The 10059-nt window shown below is 37.1% G+C and overlaps 1 pseudogene; it reads right to left on the minus strand.

The window, feature by feature from the left end:
* Positions 1-7823: 7823 nt before the first annotated feature.
* LOC120590319 (uncharacterized) lies at positions 7824-7942 on the minus strand (annotated as a pseudogene).
* Between the last annotated feature and the right edge of the window lie 2117 nt (positions 7943-10059).

Raw genomic sequence — 10059 nt, forward strand, 5'->3', positions numbered from 1 at the left:
AGGGTTGTCCCTTCCTCAGTCTCAAATGTAGATCTTATCTCCACTTTTTTATTGTTTTGTGGCCTCACTCCTTCCTGCTGAATTTTTTAAATTGCTTTTAAAAAACATCATGAAGCTCACTTACAAGTCATGTAAGGGGAAACACTTAAAGAAAATAATGACTGAACATTTGCAATTAATTTTTTTTAAAAAAGTAAACATGGTAACAAAGAACTGAAATCTAGAGCTCTTTACAAATTGACAAACTCTTAAAAGATTTGCTAGGCCACCATCCACAGCTCTATTGCTGACCTTAAACAAAGCTAGCATTTATAACATTACCATTACAGGGGTATGACAATAAGTAATGCTTAATGAAATAGGTAAAGAGATTTAAGGCAAAATGATTCAAATATATGTCCCCCTTGGCAAGTTTGCCTGTAAAAGACATACACAGATTATAGAATAATATATACTTTTGATAAATAAAGAGATTTGTTTAGCCCTCCAAAGAGAATAATCATTGAGGAATATCAGTTTAACTGTTTTTTCCTGTCATTAAGATAAATTCAATATCATATTAGAAGCACAGGTGAAGTCTCCTTCTAAGTAACGAACTTATAAAAATGTGGTCAGCAAACAGTTTTAGACTGTCACTGTGTGGAAATGATATGAAGATGACAACTTTTGAAGTTATACTAGACTCATTTGTAGGAAAACCAGAGAACAGCTGTGAGAAATCCAACCCCCCCGCACCCCCCCAAAAAAACATCTAGAGGTAAAAACTAGGTGAATATACCTAGATGAGCTCCAGACAGAGAAAAAATGGAATTTTCTTCATTTTCTACTTACCTTCTTGACACCATTGTAGGCTCATTGGTACACTTAGCTTTGGAGTCTCAAAGCAATAGTTCAGTAAAGAGAACTTTGTGAATCCAAGGCAAACAGATCCATTTTTCAATTGCAGAAGCACTTAATTTTTTCTCACTTTAAGTGTGAAAGCCATTTGGGTGATAGCCCAGGCAGGGTATTGCAGACCGGGAGTAAAAAACTCTTGGCCTCTAAGAAGAAACAGTAGGGGGAAAAAATTCAGTTACCATTTACTAAGAGACCAAGAAAAAAATGTTACGTTCAGAAAAAAATTGCTTTTGGCAACTGTGCTTAAGAATCTCGAATTTGGAAGTTAAACATGGGAAAATGTTATAAACGGGTTGCACCATATTTGTCTATCACTCTCTTTTTCAAGTGGCAATCTGGGTGACTGGAAAGTATGAACACATCTCTATTCTGGTGCAGCTTGCTGAGAAATGCAAGTTACAGAATAAAGCCTGCCTGTTGGGCTGCTGCTTATAAATAGAAGGAATCTGGTTCCTGCCATAGAGGGGGAGCTTCCGTTTGATTTTTTGCATGTGTGTGAAGGCAGTGTGTATTTGACAGGACAGCTCAGCTGTCTTGAGCTGGCAAGTAGTGACAGAAGGAAAAAAAGGGGCCCAGCAACTAGCCGCTGTCTGAATGCGCTTCTTGAAAGGGATGCTTCCTGTAGCAGTAATCTTCATGCTTGAGTTAGGATTTGGGGCTGGCTGAAGTGTCACAGAGTATCAGGGCTGCCCATAGCTAGTTGGTGACAACTCATCCTCTAATATGACAGGCATTCTCTTCTTCCTTCTAATTTTTTGATGGTGGTAGTCATTTTCTGAGACGATGGGCCTGTAGAAAATTTGAGAGGATTATGGTACATAATCATATTCAGGTACAAAAATAATAACGTCATTACAAGAGATAATAGTATCTGCTGAGTAGGTTACTGCACTTACAACATTTTATTTAATTCCATCAGTAACACAATTATGTAGGTGGCATCGGCCCAACTTAAATGCATGGAAATGGAGGTTCAGGGAAGGGAAGTGATTGGCCCAAAGTCTATAACCAGTAAATGCTGTGTTCAATCTACCCCACTTGGGCTTGACAGCTCATGATCAGCTGCCTTTTACTCCATGAGGAAGGAGTGCCATGGGTTGCACCGAGAGCCCGATTATCTTAGGAGAGGAGTGAGCCTTTGCCCTGTAGCTAGAGGTATGTATGACTTATGCCTTTTCACTTCTGTAGAGGAGCGGCAGGAGCTCAGTGGCCAGCCAACTCTGGCAATTCTGTTGAGAGGCTACATGCTGTAGTTCAGCGCCAGGCATGCTTTACAGAGGGGATTATAAGCCATTTGTCAATACTGTGTGAGCCTTTCAATTTTCACGGTGAGCAAAAAGTCCTCGCTCATTCCTCTGAGATTGTCATCCAGCTGTCATTTGGCCCCTTAGAGTGTGTGTTTGTTTCACCTGGTCATATTTCTCACAGTGACATCTGTTTTCTCTCTCCTTCCCTAATTCCTGGTTCAATTTAGATGGATATACTAATAATTTTCTTATGCTTAATGTCCAAATAAGCCAAAAACACCTTGATGGCTTGATGTTTCAGGACCACCATCACAAAGAGGTTTTGCAGTCAAGGCAATGAATAATATTCAATGATTTTTAGGCTTTCATCAATTTGGTTAGTAAATTCCTCACCAACCTGTTCACACAAAAAAGCAAGCCAGCAGTATCATTGCTCTGCAGTGCTTTTCAGTAAAGACCTTGCAAGAGCTTCATTGGCTCAAACTGGTTGGACACACCACTTGATCCCAAAAGTTGGTCCAAGGACAAGATCCTGTTCCTGGTGAAGATTTCATCAGGTCTTTGCAACAAATGAATAAATAAATGTAATAAATACGTTTTTAAAAAACTAAGCAACTTAAAGAAATGGTCTTTAAGTTTATGTTCCTCATGACTATGTATAAGTGTATTAGAAATGTCTTATTCATAAATTGAAAAAAATTGACCTCAGCAAATGGTCAATTCCATATGAATTTATGAATTTACCAAAATTCCTGTTCCCTGAAATCCTAAATCTAGGAACTAGTAATGCCAAATATGATGTGTGTTGTCTCCACCATTGTATACCTACGCCCCCCAAACTCCTATCAGTAGAGGGATTCTAATGAGGGTAAAGCAAAAGGAATTGGGAAAATAGTCTCATTTGCTGTAGAAAAACAAGAAGAAGATATATATTTATATATTTAAATTCTATATAATGTAATTATATCTTATGTAAGTTACTTAAAATATGTACAGTTACATATTTATATGTATTTGTTTATAGAAGTTCTTTAACATAGGCGAGCTAAAGATTTTTCATTGGTGCTCTGGAGACCAGGAGTATTTTTGACTGAGGCTGTTAGGTCAGAGGCTTTAATTCTTGAGGGTATGGGAGGTAGCTTGAGATTCTTTCTCATTTGTTTTCCTTTATTTTTTCCTCTTATTGCCTCCCCTCTCCTTATTCCCCTTTTTCTTCTCAGTACTGAGCTTAGACCAGACAAAAGGGGTCCTTCCCTGGCCTCACACTTTAGAGAGCTCTACTTACCACAAAGAGACGTAAATAAAAAAACACATGGTCACCTCTGTCACATGGGACCCAGTGTTGAGTACTGGGACAGTGTAACCCTAAACATTAACCTTCAGAACTAACACGGTTCAGGCCCTGGGAAAATACTGCTCACTTCTTGCCCTTTGTCCTAAACAAACAAACAGAAAACAAACAAACAACAAGAAAAACCTGTATCCAAATGCCCTGAAGATTTATGGGCTGTACTGCTGCTTACATCAGAGACAACACTACCTTGGTGTGTGTGAAAAGATTTGAGCAGCAGAAAGGCTTAGGTAAGAGAAAAGACAAATTAATTAACTTGTCAAATCACTTTTCTTTGATAGTGTGAGTTGTGAGAGAGTCTCGTGTGATCAAATATCATTTCCCAGTAGTGCTGAGCATCCACTTTCTTATTTCTCTTTGTAGTTCCAGAGATGTTTACAAATTAGCACTCAGAGCACTAGCACATGGAATCTTAGGAATATTTTCTAAAATGATCTGAATTACTATGAAATCTGTATGAATGTGGATCTAAATATAATGTGAGAAGTATATTTAGATGCACATCCACACAGACTTAATAATAATTTAGTTGGTGAGAAATTTATTAACCAAATTGATAGTAGTCTGGAAATCATTGAAATTCATCTTTAAAGATGGTGGAAATCATGATATGACCATTTATATGTTGAAGTTAAAATATCTTGTAGTATTTTTGTAAAAATAACCTATTATTTGCAACCTAAATGTAATGTTTGAGCATGATATATAAAGGAATTTTGTTAACAGCTTCATTTGCTACTGCCTTAGTAGAATAAATGTTCTCCATATAAAAATTAATAATAAACGTTACCTGAGAACTATATTTCAAGAAAAAGTGTCTATTTTAGCATACTGACAACATATAAAATATGTGGAAGCATTGATTATAACACAATTAGAGTTTTGCTGACACAAAGACAAGAAAAGCAAATTTTATGGAGCATATTTGTAAATTAATGAGTTATTTTAGTACTTATCCAATATTATTAGTCCATTAAGAAAACACCCAGATATGCACAATATAATTAAATCCAGTCATCGTTGAGAGTTTGTTGACTTTTAGTCACACAAAAGCCATAGCCTTAAACAAAGTTGTTCATCCTACCATTGTGAATATTTATTTGTCAAGGAATGGGATAGAATATATATTATTTAGCAGTTGATTAACTTGTTTTGTATCTTATAATTATCTAGATCTATGGCATGTGGGCTTCTATTTGAACTGTTGCCACATTTTTCCTTCTTTTCTCTCATTCTCCCACCTTTCCCTTTCTCCTCCCTTTGATATGGCTTGATTTCTCCCTCTCATTTCTCTCTCCTCTCCTCTATCCTTATAAATCTTACTGCAAAATTTCAAGTGCTTAATAAATGTAATATTTCCTTATTATTTCATCTCTGTCTCCATCTGTCCAAGAGGGCATGAAAATCCAATCTTAGTCATTACAGAGGAGGATGTGAAGATGGAATTCTCTTCTTCTTCTTCTTTCTCTAAAGCCATAGGACAAATCAGAAAGCTTACACGGAGATCAAAAGATGTCCTCTCACTTCAGGACATCAGGTTGACCACTGAAATTGTCTGTCCTAAGCTAGGTGACTCACTGAAGGCAAGTAGTTCTGAAGCTTCCTGGCAGAGCTGGGGCCCCATCTCAGTTATCACTGCCATTGAAGCCTGGTGGCCAGAGTCCAAACTCTCCAGAATCCCACAGCCATTCCCTTCTGGGGTCCTGGCACCCTGTAAAGAGCTGGGTGTAGGTCACACTGTTTGAGGGTCTGCCAACCCTAATGCCTATAGGATTTAGGAGAAATATCTCTGCTTCCTTTAGCAGCCTTCAAATTCCCCCTTGCTCCCCATCTCCACAATGATTCTTTCAAGATCCCTATGCCTCTGGAAAAACAAGCCTGAGAATCAAATTGTCTAAAGGCAATTTTTGCTTTTATGGATCACAAACTCCTCTAAAGCAAGGAAGTAAACACAAAGATCTGGCTATCTAGAAGAAGGGAAAGAAAAATACAGAAAGAGCAAAACAAATTGATATTTTAAAAAATTCTCTCGCACATTTGGACTTGGCTCATGAGGAACAGAAGGCAGTGTCTTACTTAATTCTGGAGACCTGAAGAAGGTTGGAAAATAAAAGCAATGGCCCAGCTTATTAGATTGGCTTTAAGTTTTAAAGGCAGCTTAAGATTTGGGTCTAGGCTAGCCTTTTGGCTCACTGGAAAATGAATGGAGACAGAGATCCAAGATTACACATCTGGCCAGGAGTGAATTTAGTGCATTTGGCTGGTGCATACCTTGAGGTGTATCTCTTAGAAATTAGTGTTTTCTTCAAGCTCCAGAATTTGTCCCCCGCCCCAACACCTGCCTGCTGTCCCATACATACTTAAGAGATAGACAAAATTCAACATGCTCAGAAGTGAATTCCTTCTTACTTTAAATATTCACTTATTCATTCAACAAATGTTTGTCAAAGATCTTTTAATTGCCAGGCATTTTACCAGGTGCTAGATGTACTCTAGTGGATAAAATAGATATGATTTTGCCCTATGGAACTTACAGTCCAATAAGGGTGATATTTAATAACCAAAAAAATGAATAAATATGAACTAAAAATTGTGCTAACAGAGTGAATGCAGAGAATGACCAAGAAGTTAAAAGAAATTAAAACATTGTTGTATGAGGAATTGACGGAATTAGGAAGGTTTTGCCTTCTCCACAGAAGGCTCCGAAGAACTTCTTAACTGTACATAAATTTTAAAGCCTGTCATATGAAAAAGTACTTTTGTTAATTCTAAGGGGTTGAGCTAGTGTGAAAAGCTAGAAGCTTTGGGGAGATCCATGTTGGATGGATAGGATGAAGAACTTTTTGAGTTGTGGAAGAATGGAATGGGCAGCTTGGAGGGTAGGGTCAGGTCAGGAATCCTCTTGATTAAAAATAAAGTAATAAAGAGGAATAAATCCACAGCAACATGGATGAATCTCAAAAACATGCCTAGTGAAAGAAGCCTGATACAAAAGATTTCATATTGATTCCATTGACTTGAAATTGTAGCTTTGGGAAAACTAATATAGAGAGGAGAAGCATAACAGTGATTGCCTGGGCAAAAGAGCAAGACAGTGAAGACTGGAATTAATGTGGAAATGATGTGAAGAAACTGTCTGGGATAATGGACATGTTCTCTATCTTGACAGAGATTTCACCTACACGAGTATATGTATTTTCAATACTCATTCAAAGGTTCACTATATGTACATTTTACCTAAAAATAAATGAGGAAGAAAGGATGAAAAAGAAAGAGAGGGGGGTAAGGAAGGAGGGAGGGAAGAAGGAAGGAAGGAAGGAAGAAGGAAGGAAGGAAGGAAGGAAAAGGAGAAGGAGAGAGGAGGAAAGGGAGGGAGGAGGGAAGAAAGGAGGAAGTTAATGATATTCATGCTGGAGTTTTAGGGGTAAAGTATACTGACGTCTGTAATTTACTTTGAATACCCGAAAAAGTAGGATGGACTGATAATGGATATATAGTCAGATAAGGCAAACTCAGTAACCAAATGTTAACAATTATAGAATCTACGTAGTGAATATGTGAGGATTCATTGTACAATTCTTTAGCTTTTCTGATGTTTCATTTTTTTTATTAATAAAACATAAGTAAACAATAGTCACTATTTATTGAAGACCTGTTAGCCACTGTGCATTGCATTTTAGATATAATACCTCTAATATTAATGAGAATATAATAGATTTTTTTTCAGTTGTAAATTTATAAACTGTAAATCAGGAAATTGTGGCTAAGAAAAGTCAAATAACTCATTTAAAACTATATGATTAAACGGCAGGCCTGTATGTTTTAAAATTCTGCACCTATGCCATTCAATATGGTAACCACTAGCCACATGTGCTCTTGAGCACTTAAAATATGACTAGTGCAATTGAGAAACTAAATTTATAATTTTATTTAATTTAAACTTAAAAAACTGGTATTTAATTCAGTCATTGGAAAAGTCAGTTTAGTTACTAGAAAAGTTTTAAGTATGTAAGTGAATCTACTTTGGGGTAAGTAAATCTACTTTTTCAACTGGAAATTTTACGAAATCTAAAATTCTAATCAAATATTCCCAATGAAAATTTAGCATTCCAACTGCAATGTGGCATCATTGTAAAATAGACATGTTTTGAAGACTTATTGTGAAAAAAAAGGATGTGAAATATCTCATTAATACATTTTATTTATTTATTTATTTATTTATTTTTATTTCTATTTTTTTTTAGGTAAGGCAACCCTTAGTTGACCTCACAGATTGCAAAGACCTTGTCAGTTTACAATCCCTTATTTTTTTTTATTTTTATTTTTTATGCCTACAGCACCTGGTCTTTTTAGGTGGTCTCCCATCCAAGTACTAACCAGACCCGACCCTGCTTAGCTTCCGAGATTAGACGGGATCGGGCTTGTTCAGGGTAGCATGACTGTAGACTCATCAATACATTTTAAATTGATGAAACTTTGAAATTATAATATTTTGGATGTATTGGCTTAAAATTTTAAATGTTAAAATTAGTTTCACCCCTTTTTTACTTAAAAAAAAATTAACATTACACACGTGATTCGTATTTCTATTGGACAGAGTTGGTCTATATTCTTTCCAGTTTACCTCAGTAAGAATAATATTTGTATTTAGGCTAGGGGATGCAAGTTCCAGGAGTGGGTTTGGGGTGGGGTGGGTGAGGTTGCAATAAATCATTATGTTTCTCTGTAACTGTGAGAAATTTGTAGCGCTTACCATGTACCAGGAACTATTTCTAAGTTTTGACATTTATTAACTTATTTAACCCTTACTAAAACTTGATGAGGTAGATACTATTATTTTCCCCATTTACAAATGAGGAATTGAGGCACAGAGGTGCATACACAGTTATTTAGTAGCAGCTAAATCAAAGTAAAGAAACTACAGTAATTGGGATATACTCAGAATTTAAAAAGTAGTTCTTCATAACTTTCTTTAAATGGTTTCGATTTAGAGATTTAGTTTCAACCTCTCAGACTCTTGAGAACATTTTTCTCCTCTTAAGACACTGGCCCCTTTTTCACACAACAAGCAGCTCTCCGAATTATGCATCCCTTCCCAGAATTCTAAGGCATTTATTCAAACAACGAGGGTCAAACTAGATAATTGGCCAATAGGAATACAACGTAGTTGAGCAAATGGATGATTAGAGGGGTCCCATTTGAGAATTCATCATTTTCCTTCAGTAGAAAGGGTAGTTTAATCTCTGTAAAAGCCTGCCACACCCTGTGATAATTGACTTAGCAGAAACTGGAATTGCCCTTGCAGAAAGTGCCTGCGTTTCTATGGCAGTGCTGCTGATGGAAGGCTTGAAGAGGCCTAGGAACTGCTGGGTCGGTCTTCCAAGATATTCGCAAGAGAGAAGGTGAGGACTGCGTTCAGAGGCAGCTAATTCCTAAGTGCTACGCTTTGTTCATTTTGAAGAGGACTCGAATTGGCTGGTATTCTAGAAACTGCAACAAAGAAACTCAGATGAGTCACCGAAAGTTACTTGAGCAGCTTGGATGGTAGGCACTGTTGGTTTTCATTCAGTACCAGAGATCGAGCTTTTCTCTTTTTGTATAAATATGTCCTAAAAGTTTGGGTCAGTACAGACGCCGGTTATAATCCATGTCTATTTCCAGAAGGCATTGCACTGTGTCATGGACATGAGACCCAGTGTGCTGTATGCTGTTAACACATTGTCAAATCTTTCAAACAGTGAAAGAGGAAGCTCTAAAAAATTTAGGAGAATGTCACCATACTCCACTTCTAAGAGGGTAGAGATGGTATCACGGAAAGGTCCTGAAGAGCAAAATGCTCTCACCTCAAATCTCCTGAATCTGAATCTCTGGGGCTGGTGATTAAGAATCTGCATTTTAACAATACCCCTAGACCTGTGCTTCTCAAACTGTCTGTGGTGAAGAGCTAGGGGTTTTTTTGATTGTTTGTTTTTAATTTGTCACTAACTCCTATTTTTTGGAAAACATCCTGTTAGGTGAGATAAATCCAGCAATCACTCCCTGGGGTTGGGGGGGTGGGGTGGGGTGCAGCAACATCCATTGCTATAAAAGTTTTAAACACTTACCTTCCACTTGCGTACCTCTCCTATTGGTAATAAGAGTTCATGGCTGATACCAGTCCAGAGACCACACTTCGAAAAGCACTCATCTAAGCCATAGCCTTTCGAGGACGCTGGTCTTCCTCACTCCAGAATGATCATAGCTGAGGCCTGGAACTTATGGATCTTTGCCAAGAAACACCACAGGGCCTCACAGAGAATAAAAACAAGGAGATGAGAATTAATTAGAAAATACTCTTCCACCTAGGTTGGTAAGACAGTTACTGAACACATTTTCAAATAACTCTTGTCAGATTAAATAAATCAGGCAAAATTTTAGTCATGGAAAGATCATCTCATGTTATTGCATTAAGATGTTGAATTACAAAAATTTTCTTTTCATGTATTACGGTTGTGGGTCATGAAACTCACGGTTGCCGTGAGTACGTAGATATTATGGAGCAAAGTAAATTTATTTTCATGTCTC

The sequence above is a fragment of the Pteropus medius genome, unplaced genomic scaffold, assembly GCF_902729225.1.
Source record: "Pteropus medius unplaced genomic scaffold, Ma_sr-lr_union100, whole genome shotgun sequence".
In the NCBI taxonomy this organism is placed as follows: Eukaryota; Metazoa; Chordata; class Mammalia; order Chiroptera; family Pteropodidae; genus Pteropus; species Pteropus medius.